Source organism: Corvus brachyrhynchos, unplaced genomic scaffold (genome assembly GCF_000691975.1).
Source record: "Corvus brachyrhynchos isolate BGI_N302 unplaced genomic scaffold, ASM69197v1 scaffold281, whole genome shotgun sequence".
In the NCBI taxonomy this organism is placed as follows: domain Eukaryota; kingdom Metazoa; phylum Chordata; class Aves; order Passeriformes; family Corvidae; genus Corvus; species Corvus brachyrhynchos.
In genome coordinates, this window is record NW_008236509.1 from 2122791 (window position 1) to 2143811 (window position 21021).

The 21021-nt window shown below is 40.8% G+C and overlaps 1 protein-coding gene and 2 long non-coding RNA genes across 8 annotated transcripts in view; 1 reads left to right on the forward strand and 2 right to left on the reverse strand.

Annotated features, from left to right (window-relative positions):
* The window catches only part of LOC108444717, a 21373-nt gene extending 9916 nt beyond the window's left edge, over nucleotides 1–11457 (reverse strand). Inside the window, exon 1 of the long non-coding RNA XR_001859366.1 lies at nucleotides 9790–11457. This is a non-coding gene — a long non-coding RNA (uncharacterized LOC108444717). The remainder of the gene's footprint in view (nucleotides 1–9789) is intronic.
* Nucleotides 5430–21021, forward strand: part of LOC108444716 — a 69170-nt gene continuing 53578 nt past the window's right edge. Inside the window, exons 1-2 of one of the 4 annotated variants that reach the window (XR_001859360.1) lie at nucleotides 5430–5571; nucleotides 5816–5939. This is a non-coding gene — a long non-coding RNA (uncharacterized LOC108444716). Of the gene's footprint in view, nucleotides 5572–5591; nucleotides 5940–21021 lie in introns of those variants that run through there. The other 3 variants (XR_001859359.1, XR_001859363.1, XR_001859365.1) reach the window with 3 other exon arrangements.
* SPON1 (spondin 1) overlaps nucleotides 20681–21021 on the reverse strand; it is a 175985-nt gene continuing 175644 nt past the window's right edge. For all 3 annotated transcript variants that reach the window (XM_017726344.1, XM_008644072.2, XM_017726345.1), the window contains exon 16: nucleotides 20681–21021. This exon is cut by the window's right edge and continues 3384 nt beyond it. The gene's annotated coding sequence lies outside the window, so the exon portion shown is untranslated.

Below are 21021 nucleotides of genomic sequence, written 5' to 3' on the forward strand. Positions count from 1 at the left end.
CAGCCAGCAGAAACAGCCTCTCTTAATTCTCCCAAAAATGCTGTTTGAAGCATGATGGATTTACTATCTTTGCTGTCATCAGTGTCAGACGTGTCTCACAAAATACAGCTCTCGCAGAGCACACCAGCAATGGCACAGGGATGAGTTCCCCCCAGAAGAGGTTGTGTGATTTAAAGCTCAAGCTGAACTCACTCCGTGGCTGCAAATGCTCTCTTAGCTGAAGATGCTGCCTGTGGGAGGGAAAATGGGCGCTGCCTTGGCTGGGTTTTCTGGCAGCCACCCCTGCCCCAGTGCCTTTGCCACGTCCTTCAGTCCCCTGCAGGCCTGGTGGCTGTGCTGGATGCTGGGCTGATGAACTTCTCGAGAATGCTCTGGTGCCGTGAGTTGTTTGGCAGTTTGTAATCAGGGCAATTTAAAGATTCAAATCTTTAATCAGAAGGAAAGAACCCTTCAGAAGAGGCATCTTAAGTGAAAAAGAACTTTTGGGTCATGATTTATTATCTACTTTGTGCCAAGATAATCTGACAAATTAGAACTGAAAGTGTTGTTGGGTATTACTTCAATTTTTTGATTTTTTTTCTTCCCAGAAACAAAAATGCACTATCTGTTCCATACTCTGAAAAAACACAAATACAGAGTGGTCTGGGTGGTAATAAAAAGCCTGAAAATTATATTTTCCCAGATACCTCGTCTCTTTGGGGCTTTCCCTCCAGTCCAGACCCTCATGGGTTCGTTAAAAGGAAATTTTCTTGTGTGAACCTAACAGAATTTCCTGAGTCCAGCTGATACAGTCTTTACACACAATATTCCCCCTCAAACTAGATGAATTCCAGCAAGACAATTGAGTATTTATTGTGTTCCTGCTCTTGAAATCAAGTGGGCTGTTTTTAATCAAGTTTCATGTTGAATCTATTAATTTTACAATTATCTCATCAGGAACATTTCCAATAGGCTCTGACAGAAAGACCAACAATCTACAGAGATCAAAGAAAATCATATAAATTACCTTTTTAAACTATGAGCTGGAAGGACAGTAAGCTCTGCATTACTGACATAACTAATCTCCAAACCTCACAAAATTTGCCTCATTCTGTATGGGTAACAGATTTTGGTAGGTTTTTGGTTTTTTTGTTTGGGTTTTATTAAATAAATGAGTAGAACATTGCCTGGTTTTCCTTAGCATCAAGGGAATTTTAGTTTCACTTTATTTTCATGTATTGTTTGCTACTGCCTTTACAAATAATGTAGCAAACAAATATATTTTGGGGTTTTGGAGCTCTTATTCCAAGAGTTCTCTTGTATTTGAGCGTCCTCCTTCAGACTTTCCAAATGGGAATGAAGAATATCTGAACTATACCACAATAGTGACCTGTTCAAACCCAAAACCAACCAAACAAACAAACAAACAGACACCAGAAAAAGAACCTCGGCACTGTGTCACTGCAGTGCGCTCTAACCATTATCTTCTTCTCTTTTTCCTTGACAGAGTATGGAAAAAATCACCCATTTTCAACAGAAGGCAGAGTCACAAATCATCTGTTCTTCCTCCATTTTCTCCCTTGCAGTTCTTAGCAGAATTTGAAGAAACCTTATTTCTGAACTAAAGCAAATTCACTGACCAAAAATGTCAATGCACCTTCCATCGATGGATTTAAACAGTGAAATTATGCAGAGATTTCCCAGTGTGTAAATACCCAAATTAGTAAATGCTAGAAATGCCAGCAATAATGCCAGTTCTTGTCCTGTTTGCTTTCTATATTTGAAATCCTGTATAACCTTTGCTGAAACCTTTCAGAAAATTGAAGTAATCTGAGTTTAGCTTCCTTTGTCTCAGGGGTTGTTCAGCATATGTGTTTTCCTCTGCTCTTCCAGCCTTCAGAAACTGGTTCGTTTAGCATTTGACAAAAGTCTGGAGGTATGATCCAAATCCTTTTGGTTCATATAAGATTTTAATTTCTGCTCAGCTATTCAGTTTACGCTATATTTATTCATAAAGAGAAGTAACAACCCAAAACAGATGGCTCCTACTTTATAGTAGTGTTGTTATTTTCCTAGAGGGACACCCTCCTTTTGCCCTTCTCCCAGTAGACATGGGTTGAATTAAGTCAAGAATCCAGGAGTTCTATTCTTTGGTCTTGAAGTGGTTTTCCTTGAAGTTGTGCATTTGTAAATTGGATGAATATGTCCCTATTCCATTAGAAAAGAAGCAGACAATAGTGATCATAAGGGATCATAAATATATCTGCTTTTTATATTAATTTTGTTCAAATCTTAGCTAGATTAAGGTTATAATTTTTATTAAAAGTATAGATAATTTAAAATATAATAGTTTTTGACATTGGTTGTATGATCTGATATTCTCTTTCAAATTTTCATAGGAAACTCCCTTTTTTATTTTAATTTTTATTACACTATGTCCTCAGTTGCCTTCCATATGGTAATGGAATAACACAGTGAATTTAAATAATGGTCCTCTGCTAGAAGAATGAGTTCATATGTCCAGCAGACAACTTCTCAGTGTCCCTGCAATATTTTAAGGAAAAAACCATGAAACAGTACCTGCACTGATCTTTCTTTCTCAAGCTTTCACATCCAGTTGTTGCGTTTTTTCCAGAGCACCTGCTCCTTCAGCTCCTTCATTAGGTTTTTTTTTTTAAATCCCTTGTACATGTGAGAAAAAACAACTGTTTGTTTCAGGTTTCTTTCATTTTAACCTGGAATTTAAAAGCGTATTTCCTGTTCCTTCACTTTATCAGTAGAGAATAAAACTGTGGGATATCAAAACTTGAGAATATTTCTGTTGCAGTTATTGTCTAAGGATCCAGGAGCAGGGAGGGCTGTAGGGATGGGTCAGATTTATGGCTGGACTTGAGGATTTGAAGGTCTTTTCCAAGCTAAGTGGTTTTATGATAGGTAGTTTATTTTATTACACCACCTGGCATGGTTAGAAAGTGCATTGAAGCTGTGGGGCTTTTTAACTTTCTATCACATCTGAAAAGGAAGAAGGGTCTCCAAAACAGAGCAGCTCTGAGACACTACAGCAGGAAAAAATCCCTCATGTATGAGGGATTATTAAGCCTCTAAGTATGGTGACCAAGCCTGCTGAAGTTTTACTGCTCTTTAAATTTAGCATGGTCGCTTTTTGGAAAGTGTGATAATTAAGCAGATATGGCTCCTCTGCATCTTTTTATTATTCTAAGGCAATGCAGTGACAAGCCACCTCTAGTTTAATGGGAGAGCTTAATTTTAAAGAGGATAAGACGTTGAAAGCAAAAATATATACTTTATACTTCATCAAATTTTCCAGCTTAATTTCTCCTCTGTCCTTTTTATAACGTAGCTTTAACAGTAATAATAAAAAATGAAGGCAGGCACATAGCCTACAGATATAAAAGAAGAAATTGCTACCAAAATTTAGTCTATGCACTGACTTTACAGCATAAATTTGAGGAAAACATAAACATTATAATTCTGTTTTTCCACTTTAGGGCTGTTTCATTGTCTAACTCCACAACTGAGAGTATTTGTTTCATTATAATCACCTGATTATTAACGACACAGTCATTGAGCAATTGAATTGCCAAATTAATAACTCCCACTATATAAAATTGCTATAATGAACACTTATCTTCTTGAACATTACAAGCAGGCTGGCCTTAATTTTCTATCCTTTTTTTTTCTTTTTTACTTATGATTACAATGTCATTGGAATATAAAACCTTTAATTGGAGAAAAAGAATAAGATTAATATTAATATCACCATCAGGAATAGTCAATAAATCAGTGTTTTCTGTCAAGAAGTCTGTAAAGCCATTAGCACACTTCACCCTCGCACATCTGTGCGAATGCACTGTGTGGCACCACTCTTCCCTCCAAGTTCTTTCCCAAGTTTGTTGTTCTGGATAATTACACTCCTCTGAAAAGTGTATTTTCCTTCCAGCTCTGTGTTTGTGCAGTGCCTAAATTAAAACCTCTCCTGTTCTGGCTTGGAGATAATACTTTATTCAGTAAAAACGATGTGTATGAACTGGAGAGAAGGGACAACTTGCTGCTAAGCCCCCAGGCTCGTGTGGAACTTAGGGAGGAGGTTCAAAGGGTGATCTCAGGGGCTCTGCAGAACTGCTCAGTGCAGTGGGAGGCTGCTGTGTCCCTACCTTCACTTTCAAAAGGCTGATTTACAAATTGCTGCTCTCTGAAACCTTCCTGTTAACACCGCACATAGATGGAGCTGCTGCTATTTACCCAATACATTGTCTTATAAATAATAATAATAAAATTATGGAGAGCTTATGTGGAGATTAAAAGTGTTTCCCCACAGCAATATGAATATTGACTCTGGAAGGCTCTTCCTGCCAGAGCAGAAACATGCAATTTTGTTACAGCCTCAGAGGTAAATACTGGTATTTGAACAGTGCTCAGAAAGAATAATGAAGTGTTTTAGTAGCTCCGTGCTTCATTTATGTAGGTTCAACAATTTCTGTGAGTTCTGATCATGGAGAGAAAAGCTTCAGAAAATATCCAGTGTTTAAAATGTGGGAATCCTACTGCACTGATTTTGTGATAGGCTTCCATTTATATGGGATTCTTTCACATAAGTTTGAATTCTTGTTAAAATTTGACTGATATAAATTCTGCTGTCTTAAGTATGTGTCAAAAAATGACAGGTAACATTATGCTGGTGGAATCTGGATCTCTCTAAGGGGAAAAACAATCCCCAAAATGCTTTCCTTCCTCCACCTAGAGGGAGCACATTGGGAAGCAAAGCAGAAAGAGTGAGTGGAAGGGGCATTACTAAAGGAGACAGGAGTTTCATTATTGCATTATGTGCCAGTTTGGCCAAATTTAGAAATATATCCTCTGAGAGAAGGCAGGTTACAAACCACTCCTCCCCCACCAGGTTCAGGAAAAAACCTTTTGCCTTGAAGGAAAGTGAAAGAGATAAAAACTATTTATTCAACAAACACATGGGAAAAGGATAATAATGCTAAATAATAAAATCTTTTGCTGTGGAGAAAAACCTGGGAAAAATGTCAGAGTCCTCCCTTTGGTCTCCTCAGAGCTGGGGCTTGGCCCAGGGCCAGGCCCTCTGTGCCCGGTGGAAAGTCCTCCCGATGTGCTCTGGTGTTGAAATTGTCCAGCAGAGAAGAAGGGAAAAAATCGGAGTTCCAGGAAAACAAAGGGCAATTCTCTGGAGGAAAAGGAGCTGAAAAACTGGCTGAAAGCTGGCTGGAAAGAAAGCAAGCAGGGTGCTTCCCTCCGCTCTCGCTCTCCCACCGCAGCTGAACGCAGAGAGCTGTCTCTATCTCTGTGTGACCTTGAACAAGCTGCAAACTGCTTTGAAGAAGTTTTGCTCAGTTCCCCCCCCCCGCCCAGGCTCAGTTTAAAGGCATAGAAAGGCACAAAATTAATTCCTGGGCATAGGGCAGCGATAGGGGATACACATCATAAAGTCACCCCAAGACATATTGCACTAAACATATGTAACAATCTCATGTATGTAACTAAATCTGGTCCAGGAAAATACACCACACGACTTGGAAGACAGAAGAACAGGTTGTCCTGATTTACAGTGTAAGATCCTGATGTTTTAGGGGTGCTTTCACCCTCCAGTCAGACACAGAAACCACAGGGAATGGGACGGGGTGGCTCATGGAATAAAGTAGAACACGGTCAAAGGCAAGAAAAGGTTAAATGTGAGGAGAGCAGAAGAAAAGAACCAGTGAGGAGCTGGGCAGAGGGCTGCAGGCACAGAGGCTGGTGCAAAAGGGCATCTCTGGTGGCTCTGTGACCTTTGGCAAAACATTTCTCATTCCAGGGCTGCTTCAGCTACAGCGGGGGATTTTGGAATGTGAATTAGCTGATTTCAGAAGGTGATCTGTTTCATGCCTAGACATCCTGTGTTTCCTGGCTCACTGTTCACACAGCCTGTGTCTTCTAAGGTAGGTAACTTGTGGTGTCTGGTGAGGGGGGGATGAATGGGGGTCTGAAAGCTTTCAGCAACAAGAGAGAAAATACTGCTGAGTGAAAGAGCTTTGTGTGGCCCTTATTCCCTGATGTAGGACCAGGAGCATGTACCTGGCTTTGAGACCCCATGTGTACTGGGGGTTCATCCTTGTGTGAAAGGTGTGTGTTAACAGTGTCAGACCTCAGGTACCGGTTCAGGATATGGGATCTGAGGGAAATAGGTGTTTGTCAGGGTGTCAGCACCTGAAGAGTGTCTGAAAAAGAGAAGTTTTGTCATTTTTTCTGATTAAAAGGCACCGATATGAAAGAGCTTGTACAAGGAGCCTCTCTTGTGTTCTCAAACAGCACCTCTGTTCTATACACCCATACTGAGATCAGAATTTGATTCTGAAACTCATTCTGCAAGGTGATGTGTATGAGGAAAGGGAGAGTGATCCCAGACAGATAATAAATACAGGAGAATTATGTCAAATACTGTTTCAGAAGTGTTGCAGATGGAAAATTACATCACAATATATTACACTGAGTTGCAGTGGAATCAATGTCTGTTGGCTGGAGCTCTGGGTGTCACAGTGCCCTGCTTAAAGCTGACCTCCAGCCAGCAGCTTAAAAATCAGGCCAGGAGCCACGGTGACCACTGTTTTTTGAGAGTAGTTTTTTCTCTCCAGATTGAGGGTTTCAAAAAACAAAATGTGTGTGCAAATGCATAGCATCTCTGTTGTTGTTCCCCTTTCCTTGAACTCTGTTATTTTCAGTATTTTCAGAATATTTTTCAGTTGTTGTGTCTTCAAATTTTCCTTATTCTGTTATTTCAGGAATAACACCCCCCCTCCCCCAAACCTACTTGTTTACCATCTGTACTCAGCTACTGAGAAACAAACAGAAGCTTCCATTGCTAATCCCTGTTTAGAATTATTTTTCTGTAGCCCCTTCAAAAGCTTTCTGGGGTCATTAATGCTCAGCCACATTGCATTTCAAATCAAAGAGCCCTTTGTCTATGGGTGGGTGGAAGAGGGCTGCTTCAGTCAGGGTGCTGCTGAAGATGTGGGGGCTCTCCTAGAGGCAGGTCTGACTGATACAGGAGTTGGTTAAATCCTATTAGAATCATTAGAATAAAACTACCGTTTGTTCCAGTGTGGCATTTCCATCCTTTATAAAACTTCACTGGGCTGAAATTTTGCTGGATTCTAAAGTGCTGTGCATCCTCCTGAGGGCACAATTTGCCCTGATAACTGATGTGGATACTGCTCCTGTATTTAAATATTCAGTATGCAAACGTTTGTGCGGGCATCATGAAAACTTTCTGTGTACTTCAAACTGGAAGCAGAAACGAAATCATGCATTTGATTTACAGAGAGAAAGGAAAAAAACCAAACCCACAACACGCCCTGCAGCAATGGAATGAGAATATTTTAAGAGCCTTAGGCCCTGCAGGGGATTATAACTAGGGAGCACAGTTCTTTTTTCCCTCCTCTGATCCACAGCTGCTCTGCTGCAGCAGGTTTCCCTATCCAACAGCCTCCCTGTGGGGATCTGATCCCTCTTCTGCCTCCCAAAGTGGGGCATGCAAGGCACCAGGAGAATAAGCTGGATAAAAGGGCTGGATGAGTGACTGGGTGTTGCGAGAGGAGTGTGAACTGTCTTGACTCCAAAAATGCCTCTGTTTTGTGCAATCCTGCTTGTGGCACTCGTAAGGCCGACACCTGCGTATGTTGAACCCATTCTAGGCAAGGCAGACAGTTGGATTTCCAACAAATATTTTTTTTCCAGAACACATTGTTTCCTGCTGCTTTATGAGCTGAGGGATGCAGTATCTTCACAGTCAAGTAAAATTTAACTTGTGATGTGTGCACAGCATACCATGATTTTTGGAGGGAGAGTTACCTGTGTCTCCTATGTTGACTATGGAAGGCATAATATTTAACACTGTCTTCAAAACCATCAGCAAGTACCTCCTGAACCTGCCTTACACAACATTGCAACATACTTTTTCAAAGCAAATCAACCTCTGAAAGTGTTGGTAATGCCAGAATTCCGGTTGCTCGTGCCGCAGCAGAGAGATTTCCACCTCCGCGTTCTCAGTTTGGCAGGAAAAGTATTCCCTAATTTGCTTGGTGTGATGAAAGCCGCCTCATCTGTTCTCCAGCCTTCTGAAACCAGTGTCTGTTAAAAGGCAAGGAGTATTACGGGGCTTGAGATTTGGTGGTGACATGGGCCTGTTGGTTTGAAATGATTTTTCATTTATGCAGCTGTAATTATTGTTGGTTAGTGTAATAATTGCTGATGATGGTCAGTATTTGTCTGGTACCAGCATTTCACAAATGCTGTGACAAATGGCAATGGTGAGAGGACACCACTTTGTTCCTCATGAGTCCAGCCTCATGAGTCACATCCTGGGAGGTCCTGTAACATACAGATCATGTCACTGATGTTAGACTGAATAAATATGGATTTGCTGCACCCCCATAGTGATAAGGGCAGCTAAAATCCCTGGCTGCTTTAAATTGCACCTCATTTCTACCAGGGATGGAGAATTTAATGAAATTGTTAAGCAGATGAAGCATTATAGAGATCCTTTTAGACAAAATGAATGGCTTTAGCTAATACTGTTCTTCTGAGATGGAAGGGAGCAAGTGTATCAAAAAGCATCATGTTTAGTCTCATCATTTTCCTCTACTACAGGCTTTCATGAGTTATTAGGTGAAGCTATTTGGATGGAAAACATGTACATAACAGATGAGTATTTCACTCAAGTATGTTATTTAGTTTTTGAGAGGCACTGTTACTTATGATCCTGACCAAAATGATGGATGCACTCAAAGGGGTTAAGCTGAAGCCACTGCTGTATGAATCACCTACCAAAATCCAATTGCGTCGGAAGTGGGGGAAATGTGTAGAATGTGAGGATTCCTGTGTACTTGAAAATATGAAAATAATTATCTGAGCATGTTTTTGTGCAACACTGCAGGAGCCGTTTCCCTGTTAGAGAGAAAGCACAACTTCCTTGGAACACCTGGGGAAACATGACAGAGTAGCTGGGTATTTTTTGACAGCTACAGAATCCACCTTTTTGGATTTGGCAAATGTGCAATTTCTGCTGCTATTACACCAGAGCTGGCAGGACAGTGCCTCAGCCTAGCAGGGCCTGCAGCTGCGTCTCCCACCGGTGACAAAGAGGAGCTGGTGGCTTGTGGCACTGCAGGATGAATGTGACTGCACGGGGGACAGGGGGAACATGGCTCAGCTGAGCTCAGCACGTGTAGCTGTGGCAGGGGGCACCCGCCCCCCCCGCACCGCGATGGATGCAGCTGATTAAGACAAGTCATTAGGAGTGGCTGCCGTGTTTGATTAATTCAATAATAGGCTGAACAAAACGTATGGGAGTGTGTGAGTGGAGATACAGACTCTGACACAGGCTGTATACAGATACTCTGGCTTTGACAGCCTGAAATCTATTAATGCTTTAATTAAAATGATCTGTGGAGCAGATGAGGAATACATCAGGACCACTCTCACAGGAGAAACAGCACCGGAATGTATATAAAGCAGCTGTGGTTCAGTTTCTGTTATTTTCCAATGCTCTTTTTATGCTCTTATATGGATATGAAAATAAAATATTTACAACTTTGTATATTTCCTTTACCATAATCCTTCCCTTCTTCCCCCCTGCCCTCACAGCACCTGAATTCTTTGAAAAAGGAGGAAATTTTGATGTAAGTGATGGAAAGCAAAGTAGATGAACCCACTGCTGCCTGGATATGCCAGGAGGCAAATGGATAGAATCAAGTTTTATCTAGGATTTAAGACACCAAAAGAATAACTTACCTGCCTTTTTTGTGGTAGAACTCTGAGTTACTCCTCCAGTGCTTCACCATTACCTTTTCCAGGGTTTTACTGTCTCCATGTTGATACTGTTTTGTGAAAAGAATTCTCCCTTCTCCCAACTCTTTTTCTAGTAATGTGTAAGTTGCAGTTCTCCTTTTAAAGCACTCAAGCTTTGCACTTGAACCTGCGTTGCATTTGAAGAGCCCAAGATTTATTCTCTCCTTGTTAAAGCCCTTTCCCCTCCGATCACGTCACTGGCTGGGTAAAAAGCTCTTCTCTGGTATAAAAGCTAATTTTGTTTCATTGGTGACGACAAGAACCATATTTACAGTGGTTTGATTATTGCATGACATCATTCTAGGACAGATTAAAAATACATCCTGACATAGATGTGGGTTGATGTCAGACAGGGGAGCTCTGAGCCACGGAGTGGGTGGCCTGAAAAGTTGACTTTTCATTATGGTTCCATCATCTAAAAGCAGAACATCTCCACCACCTCCTTCTGCAGACTCTCACCTCTCCAGTGCTTCCTAGGATGGATGAATTCCTTCTTTCCACTTCACATTTTCTTTGGAATGGCTGATTTTGTAGTATTTTACCATTAAATTATTCATGTTTGCTCACAATTTAACGTTTGCAATATATACAGGGTCAAAATATAGACTGGCAGAGCTGGCAAAAGACAGAAATGGGTGTAATGTATCAGTTCTCTAATTCTTAGTGGAATCATGGAATGGCTTGGATCAGAAGGGACCATAAAATTCACCTTGTTCCACCCATCCTGCCATGGGCAGGGACACGTTCCACTAGCCCAGGTTGCTTAAAGCAGTATCAGCTCATGTGGAGTAGCAGCCCTCTCCTGGTTTTATTCTTAGGGAAAAGCAGAGTATTTTAGAGAATTCCTGTTTATTTTTAATGAAGAAGATCCAGTTTTTGCACTTTGTAGCTCTGGGAAGTGAGACAAGCATAAACATTTTAACCAAAGGAGAAGAAAAAAAGTATTTTGGTTGCCCTAGGGGGATCCAAATGAAAGTAGAGTTTTTGAAATCTCAGGCAAAAAAAGCTGTACCCGATCCACCTGGGAATTACATATCAGGATTCACGGGGTTTTACATAGTTCCTCCTTGTATAATTTGGTTGCATGGGGGTTTTGTGAGTCCAATACCTTCGATTTACAACTCATATAAAAGTTATGTGATTTTTTTTTTTTAAAGAATGCCGTAGAACAGATTGATCTTTGCTGGTCTTCCACTGGAGTCAGTGGAGTTATGCCATGAGGCCAAAACTTTCTTTTACCTCATTGTGATGTTAAAGTTAAGGATGCTTTAAACTGTCAAACAAACAAAAAACCAACCAACCAACCAAAAAGCCCCCAAAGAAGAACAACAAAAAAATCAGGTGTCCAACCTTGACAACAAAATGTCCTGGGGCAGGAGGAGAAGGGGAATAAAGGAGATGAACAATGAGATCTCCTGGCTCTCATCTTCTCTTGGAAAAATGTTAAAGAAATGACCCCTTTCCCCCCAGGAAACCCTGGATACAAGTAAAGGGTATATTATGGAAACTCTTTTTGTAGCCACCAAAACTGGTCGTGGTATAGAAGCAGATTATGGGAAGGATTGGCACTTTTGTTGTGCTTCTGTGTAAAATGAAGCCATCCCTGTATGAAGTGTGTACACAATGTAATGAAACCAAAGGATCTCTAGAAAAATAAAATCAAGTGATTTGTGAGTAACAGCTTGGTTTTTAAAAATTTTTGAAAAATATCTGAGTCATCCTCAGTTTTGCCTGTCAAATCACTGGTGCAAGGAGATATTAAAATGATATTTATTATGCATTTGCTCTGTTTTCTCCAGCCGTTTGTTTTGTCACTTCTTTGGCTTTTGTAACACTTTTTGCCTTTTGTTGCTTGTTTCCAACTTTATGGCCAACTGAAACATTAGATTATTGCTGTGGGGATCCAGCACAGATGGTTCAAATCCTGGGCTCAGCACATGGCTCCAGAGAGGGCTGGGATGAGGGAGTCTAGCTCTTTGCTGAGCCACTCCATGGTAGCTTCTCCCTCCTCCATCTGGATGTCTGTAGTAGCCCCAGCCCTTTTCCTCAGTCCCGGGGAAGCTGAGCCTCCTCCATGTGTTCTGTCCTTGGATTTCCTGCCTCTTTGCTTATGCCAGTACAACATGCAGTTCTTTCCCTTCCTCCTACAAAAGGACTTGCTTGGTTCTGATGAGAGCCACCACTTCAAGGGAGGGGAAGGGTATTTCTGCATGTTTTACCTCCAAATGATTGTGAACAAAGCTTGCAGGACCAACCCTCTGCACTTAGAAACCCCCTTTTCTAGCACATACAAGGCAAAGTCCATTCAATGTTGCAGCAAGAATCTCTGCACTTAGAAACCCCCTTTTCTAACAAGGCAAAGTCCATTCAATGTTGCAGCAAGAACTTTGCACGGGGCACTTGTGTTTCATAAAAAAACACTGAAGTGGATTTTAGATAAACAAAACAAACCCCTCCCCTACTTCCATTTAAAAATCACGAGATTCACACTGTTTTTTTGTACTGGAAAGGTTGTTTATTTTGTGAGGCAAGCTGCTGAGATAAAGTCCTGTTGAGGAGGGGAGGAAAAATGTTTGGGGTTTTTTTGCTGCAATTTTGCCTGCTGTTCTCAGTTATTATCTGGAAAGTTGTGAAATTCAGTTAAACCATTTTAGTCATCTCTTGGCTGCGGGAAGTGTGTAACGGAGAGTTGAGGAATTATGAAATTGTTGAAAAGTTAAGTATCAGCCATGTGAATGTTATGTTTCTGTACAATTTCTGCTGACTTTTTTGCAGCCAGACATACTCTCAGTTTTATAGGGCTTCCAGAGAGATTGATTAACATTGATTTCTTTAAATACTGAAACCAAAAACAATGAGAGGATCCTCAAGAGTTTCTGAAAGAGCAAAGAAGGTCCAAGAAATGGTCTTTATTTCCTCTTACACACTGAAATCTTGCTGAAGTCACTGGGCAGTTTGGCTTTCATAGATTTATGGAGGAAAAGTACTGAACTAAATTACGAGCATTAACCCAAGTGTGGCCTGAGAAAACACCAAAATTACTTTGAAAGCACCCAGCCATTATTTTTCTTGGTAAGATTTTGGAGGAAGTATTTTTCCAGTTCTGAACCATCATGCTCTTTATTCTAAAAGGGCTTTTTGGAGGACAGGGTAGGTATAGGCTCTTCTGCCCTCTGTGTGGCTGTAGTTGTAAAATGCCAACACATGGCACCACCAGCCAGTGAGCTGTTTGGAAAAAAATATCCAGAAATAATCTCTGTCAGGAAAATAAAACAAAGCAAATGACAGCTGTGTATAACAATATAATGCCTCAGAATTTAATGATGAGGTAAAACTCCTCCCTGCTCCTGTCCTTGCGTTGTTCATTGCCATTGTTATTACAAATGCTGGAGTAGATGGAGCAAACAGCTCCGGGTTTTTGTTAATATGGAAGTTATATTTTGCATTTTTATGATTCTTCCTCTGCCTGATGGGTGCTCTCTACCATGTGTTGTTGAAGCCATAGCAAAGTGTCCTGTGGAAATATCAGTTCAAGACTATTTGTACCTCCCCAGTTTGTCTCTGCTCCAGGGCAGTAACATGCAGCCTCTCTATTTTTGCTGCCATTTTAAGCCAGAGTGGTGTCCAGAGCCCAATTCGACCCCACAAAATGCTGTACCAGGTGGTGTGGACAGTCAAAAACAAGGAGGTGTTAAGGCCATTAAGCCTTTTTATCTACCCAGCATTTCATGGTGTGGAACAACAAGCTGAGGGAACCATCTCATAATTATGTTAATCATTAATGATATTCACAGCTGCATTTAATCTGAAGTGAAGCCAGTGTCCTGTACAAACCCCATCTAAAGGGCAGAGACAGATGTTGAGCAGCTGAGAGCCTGCTGCTGGCCTTCTGTGTCACGAGGAGCTGCAGCACTGGCAGCACTCAAAAGAGATGGTTCACATATGGCAGTAAATCAACAATGATTCAGCCAGCAACCTCTCCAGAAAATATTATGGGGCAAAAGTACATGGTTTAAGTAAACATTATCACACAAATATTCACTGTCCATATATCACACAGATGTACCAGCCAGTGCTTTGATGACTGCAGCCTAACTTAGTCTGATCTTCAGACAATAGATTTTGTTCTTTTGGCAACTCATATAATAATACAGTAGCAAAAATCTCCTTTCATGATAAACGTAAATTCAGAGTTGTACATGTAAAAAGTATTGTGCATATCTGGAAAATATTACATTGGAAGCACTGAAAAGATATGATTGTCAGAGGGTGAGACTGAAATATGAACTTCCAGCAACTTTTCCTGTAAGTACTGAGAACATTTTTCCTCTTTTGCTCCTCGGCTTTTGGTGATTTTTAGTGCTTCCATGAATTCCTGATGAAGTCTGCCTAAGTGGTGGACAGGTGTAACTTATCAGGGCTCAAATGGGGAATAGCATAACCATTAATCACAGAGCAGGAGCCCTGGGCAGGGAGTCAAAGTGCATTGTCTGCCAAGCACTTTTCTGCAGATTACTTGATAACGATATTAAGATTGATCACACAGTGCTGATCTTTTAGGCGATGTGAGCTGACCCACTTTTAAAGGGGGTTAATTTGCAATTTCACTGTAGCAAACAGAGATAATGTAATGCAATTTACTAACAGGATTCCAAACATGCATAACCTTAACCCTGTTTTGGGAAGAAAGTATGACCAATTCACTTTGTCAGTCCTCTTTTCTACAGGGAAGGATCCTTTTTGCCGTTTTCAGGTATTATTATTATTATTATTATTATTACACTGAAGAAATACACAGTGAAAAGAAAGGTGTAAAGACCTGTTACATAATCTACGTGTCACAGAACAATGCCTGATCCAACCTACTCCCCAACAGGCAAAAAAAGTGGGAAAAGAAATTGTTAACAATCCTTTACAGATGAATTCTTCCTGCTAAATCCTAAGTACCTGCTACAATGAGTGGTGGGTTGTAAAAATTAATTGTGAGCAAAGCAATACCTGAGGATCTGAGAGACCTTTTCCAATGTAAACAAATCTATGTTTCCATGTTCTCTTAAGTGAATTATTGAAACACCTGAACAATCCTACCTATGTTTTAGGTATGACAGAAAATTTTAGATTATTACTCTTATGATCAGAAACTAGATTTTTAAGAGGGAAAGTGTTAAGGAGAAGATGTTGATGTTAATTTATAGTAGTCATGGCAACCTAGTTCTTGCTTTTGTAACATTCTGGTCTTACTGGATTTGAGGGGAGGGAAGAGGGAACAGGTTTTGTTGTATCACAAGCAAAGTTTGCTCTGCTGAGACTGTGCTTTGCTTTGGCTTTTCAGTAGTTCTGTTACCCAGTTCCCAATTGCTCCAGCCTAATCCCTTCATGCCAGCAGGAGTAGCTCAGGGAAGACAACAGACCTAAAGGAGCAGTTTGAAAATGGAGGGCTGGGAAATCAGTTCCCTGCTGTTATTTATGGGATCGGTTTTGAGGGGCCTGGCTCTTCCAAAATGTTCAGCAAGAGGCTTCAGATGTGTGAATTGTTGCTGCAGGGATGTTCTGTGGGCTACACACCTAAAGCTGAAGCATGACAATACTGCTGGGTTTAACAGTTCGGGTTCTTTTTCAGATCTGCCATCAGCCAAAGTGACTTAGCTCCAGAGTGCTGTCTTAATTAAAAGAGAAACCTCGCTCTCAAGAGATGGTGGCATTTCAGAATGTGTAAGGAGTCAGTTCCAGGTTGGAGCTATGATCAGTAGGAGTCTGAAGGACTGACCTGCCCTGAGTCCCATCAGCTTTGGCACCGTCCGACCCTCTCGCTGTGCCTGGTGCTCAGCAGGTCTGGGTTTGTGTGGGTGAGCCCAAAAACATCAACGCCAAAAGGGCTCTTCTGTTTCATGGGGAGCTCTGCCTGCTCCTGTTCATCTCCCAGCACTGTCTGAGCCTCTGCGGGAGCGTGGGAGGCTGGGGAAGAGCAGAGCATCCTGTGCTGGAAAGCTGCTCTCATGCTGCCGCCTGCAGACGTGCGGGAGCAGCTCAGAGGGGCTCCAGCTGGGCTGGACACAGGTTATGGGGTTTGCCTGCACTTCTCTCTTCTGGAAATACCTTCAAGCTGTTACTTAAAGGAATTCAAGATATTAGTTGAAATTAATTTTTCCTGGAATGAATTAAACACGAAAATGGGGCATCTTGACAGGTATAACTGAGTTGCCCCCACTTAGAGAAGGCATTCTGGTTTTGATCACCACAGAAATGCAAAGCTCTAAAAAATTCATCTGAGAGCAAACTTCTTCAGGAAGGCAAACTATTAATTATGAATGTATTTAAAATTATAGAAAATAGAAATACCAAGCTCCAGACCCGTTTGTTTGTTTTGGTTTTTTTCTTAATAGTACTTTAGAATAAATGCAGCACTTCATCTTCTAGCAATACAAAAGGGAGCAAATCTATTTCCCAGGTGTCCTGTTATCCCTATGGCCACAAAAGACTTTACAGAAGTACAGCTCTGCTCACAAACTACTGCTTCAACAACATTGCCCTTCCTGAAATGTGGCAGGCAGGATGCTCTGTAAGCCAGTGCAAGCCATAATTTTTCAGCTAATGGTCTAAATATAAACAAAAATGAAATCTTGGTGAGAAATCTATGACTTTAAAGGAATATTGGGTTGGCTGGCAGTTGTATTTTATATTTTGAACTCTAAAATGAGGAAATCAGCTTTTTTATAGTCTTAAAATAAAAATGTTATGAGTATTCTTCGAGTACTGTGTGTTGTAACCACCAGTGAAAATTGGCATCTTAATTAGCAGAACAGTGTCTTTTGCAAACTAGAATTAGTTTGTCAACAGGTACTTGGAATAATATGAATACATGTTGCTCTTATTGAAAATTGAAATTGTGATTTCAAATCATGATTGGCAAAAATAGAAAAAAAAATTAATAATTTATCTTTGTTGATAAAGAGCTGGAAATGTTCTGGTTTGTTAGGTGACTCATAACCTTTTTAAATTACATCAAAATAGACAAGGCCGTTGTCATCTTGACTTATAAGACGGTTCTAATTTTAGAATGTACTTTAATGTGAATAAAGAGAAAAAGCTGTTTTGAAATAGGTAGCTCATGTGAAATTAAGTAATACATTTAAACTTTTTAATTTCAGCTGCAGCAAAAATGTTTCTAAATTGGTACTTGCATATGAAGTCTTTTTAAGTTTTGTTTAACCCCCAAAAAGATTAATTATTTAAGGTTTATTTTCCTTTTTCTGATTCAGAGCTACAAAACTTTCAGGGTACAATGAACGAGCACCTGTCCTAAGCCTGAAATCCCTGCTGGGACACATCCCTGCCTTTGGTCCAGTATGGTTTGGTTCCAGCTGGAACGTTTTGGATGGAATGCATCAGAGCATGTGTTGCAAGCCCTGCTTACAGGAGGACAGGGAATTGGTGCTGCCTGCATCACTTAGGACATGGCTCTGGACATGACTTGGATGAAATAGCTATGGCTGATTTTCTTATTTTTGCATTATTTATGATAAATGGCAAATGGCCTTTTGCCATCTGTTAATGGTGTGGGGATCACTGCACGTGACACAGTAAGTTTTCGTGGATGGCTCTCCACAAACACGGTGCTTTCTACAGGCTTTTCAAGAAGAAAAAACCAAACTTTCCAGACCTGTAAGCTTTGCTCTATCTGAGCACAGAAAAGATTTCCTAGGTAGGAGAACTGTGTGATGGAGCTGGCCATTGCCCTCAAATTAAACAGGAGGAGGCTGGGGCTGCATTTCTGTGCACAGGCTGTCATTCAGCTTTCTTAGCAGTTCTCAGCCATTCCCACCTCAGAAGTGCTTATCTTTATATGATAGTGGGGAATAAAATAATGTCACCACAACTATACAGGTGCTTTACTGTCTTCAGTACAGGAAACCTTGCCCGAGAAGAAACTAGGCACCAAACTGACTTCTGAGTCACAATGGCCTCAAAATCCCATATGTAATTCTAACCCTGGGTTCAGCCAATGTGTTTTCCTCCTCAGCAATCCTGGCTACAGCCCCCAGCTCAGCTGGGTTACCAGCGCCTTCACCCTGGCACAAAAACTCCAGGAGGCTGGCTATGAACCTGCTCTCCCTGACCTCCCTTGCAGGAGTGTTTGAAATCCTAGGCCTCTCTCTCCTAGCCAAGTAGTTATTGCCTGGGCTGAAGGATTCCCTACTTCTAAAGATTGATAAAAACACCTTTTTCCTGCAGGGGAAGGTACGGATGCCTCTCTGGAAGAGCAGTCGACAGCTGTGGCTTCATGGGCAGGGAACAGCAGAGTGTTACTGTAGCTCATTTCACTGCCTGCTCTTACCCCCTTCCCATCTGATTTGCACCCACGAGCATTCCTGGGCTAATTAAGGCAGGCTGGGACAAGATTCCAGCCTCCCTGCGAGGTGCCTGGCATGGCTGCAGGGGTGATGCTCTTGGTGTTAGCAGGGAGTGGGCAGATACAGGGAGAAAAATGCTGATTTAGGGCCTGAGAGTCTCTTGCCACACTGATACTCCGCATGCAGGCTTGCCGGCTTACTTGGGTTTATGTTTTGTTAGGTTTTTTGGTTTTTTTTTTTTTTACCCACGCGCAGCCGTCTGCGTTGGCTTCCAGTGCCATCTAGTGGGATGTCATTTTATGGCTCTAAGAGATGTAACTCCAGTTAAGACATTTCAAGCCTTTGCGTGTGAATACATTGATTCCTTTCTGTGCACTACCACGTCCTTCAGGAATGATCCATTTACAGATATTTATCCTCGTTTCTGATATTTAAGGTGCATATAAACTGGAAGTTGAAACCTGTAACAAAAAAAATATAGATCTGTTTGCAAGTAGATGGATTGACAGATGTTTGTCTTTTGCTTTAGTGGAGACTTTTGAGAGAGCATGCAAATGTTCTGATGTTTTAAATAGTAGAGCTGCTTGTTTGCACTGGGAGCACTGTTTCTATATTGCGCACCTCATTTTCTGTGTATCTTTTTTATCTAAGTGGTATAAAATTATATTCTGCCATTCATAACGTTAGGCACTTTGAAATCATGACATAGACCATTTTCAAATTTTTTACTTGTAATCTAACTCCATGGTTTCTAGACACTCCTTTGGTTCCCTCACTGCCCAGATGGTCTTAAGGGTACTGTAAGTAAAAGACTTCTTTTTTTTTATTATTTTTAACTTCTGACTTATGTGCATAAAGTAATATCTGTCACCTCGAGATTTACGAGTAAAGTGAGGGATCTGTTATTTATGTTTTTATCAGCTGTTGGCCCAGCTCCCTTGGCTCATAAAGAAGTATAAATCCTAATCCCAGCCTCATCAGTTGTATCTGGGGAGGTTACTTAAGGAGATTTTGTGGATGTGCCACTGGCGACTCCTGTATCTTGTCCTTGCAATATCACAATATTTTTGACTGCATCAGTGGGAAGGAGAGCATTGCTTGGAAAGGTTCTGTGTCATAGCCATGTGTCCTCTTTCCTCTTTTTCTTTATATGCATGTGTACTCTGTCTCTCTCTCTTTTCAGATACAAAGGCAGTTTAGGTCCAGCTGGTTTGGTACACACCAAGCTGCTGTGTGGTGCTTTCTGCACTTGGGCATTGGTGGGTGAGGGTTTAAGGTTCTTGGTCTTTCTTTGAAATGCATATAAAGCACATAATATAAAAGACCTATCTCAAAATACCCTGCCATGAAAAGGAAGCAAAGTGTGAGTTATGAGAGGCTTAATTTCTGCTCCTTTTGCAAATGTGGTACTTACACAGACAGGGAGGACTCGCCCGTCTCAGTGCTTGCAAGTTCATTACTGATGGCAGAGTAACTGAGGTTCCTGAGGGCTTCAGTGAAGAAGATGAGAATGCAGAGCTCCCAGCATTAACATTTTAGGTGCATTAAGATAGCCAGACCACATGTGAAAACTGTCATTGTCTACTGAGCAGGTAATGTGCCCACCAGTTATGGCACGAACGGTTCTGCCTTTTGGAAAGCAGGGGAGGCAGATCTCAGCATCATTCAGGTGGCCTGTAATTGCTTTGTTTTGCACAACACTACGTGAAGTGACTGAGTTCCATGGTTGAAAGTGTTGCAATAAAAATATTAAATGGGTTTGCATGTGGAGCAAAGAACACTAAGTAAGTGCCTTAAATGTGGTAGCAAGAGGTTTAGGTTTCTAGCATATTTCAATTACTACCTCCAGGTTCCCCTCATCTGGTGACACTTTAGTTTTAGGTTAGAGGGGTTTTTGTGAACACACAGGCCACTTTTAGCTGGCTGCAAATGTTACAGACAATTGGATTTCTGGAGCAGCAGCATTGCTGTGTGGCCTCCCTCACCTCCGTGATTTCTGTGGAAACAGAATATATCAGTGGCACACTTGGATCCGCAGTGTCCCAAAATAGTTTTCTAGTAGCACACAAGATCAGTCAAAGGTTTCACAAAATCTCAGACTTTTTGAGAGCTTATTTTTAACAATTCTTCCTTTCATGTACCAGCAGGCTTTAAAATGGGTTCTTTTAAATAGTTTCTCTTTTATTAAAAACCGACAGTGGCAACAAAACCCACATGAGAGTAATACACAAATACATTATGTGATGTTCCTAAGGTACCCTGTGATTTCAAAAGAAAAGAAACTATTTGACAAAGACCTTGATGCAAACAACTTCCAAGTAGAAAGAATGACTGGTTCTAGAAAAATCCACTCACTCCTGATATCCTGTTACCTTGAACAGGAGTAAAATGTAAATAAGAATATGACTAGACTCATATTAATAAATGTTTTGTTGGTGTACATAATCGTATTATTTGAACAGAAATCTCATACAAGTGTAAAATTCATAGTAAAGATGTCTTTATTCCAAAATAATAATAATAATAATAATAATAACAATAATAATGTGTTAGGCAGACAGCTACAAAACATCTACACAAGACTTTGGTAAGAAATGTTCATGGTAGCTTTTTCATAATTCACAGCAAACAAAAACAACAAAGGAAATCTAAAAATGCAACCAAACAAAACTTTGTTTAACTTGTATGCCACACACACAGAGTCCTACTGTACATTTGTTAAGCCCCTAGCTTTTCTTTTTTATTATGTGTAAAGATCCTATAGTTTGTATATTAGAAAAAAAACCATACGCACAATGCTAAGATCTGATAGTTGAGGCCTACA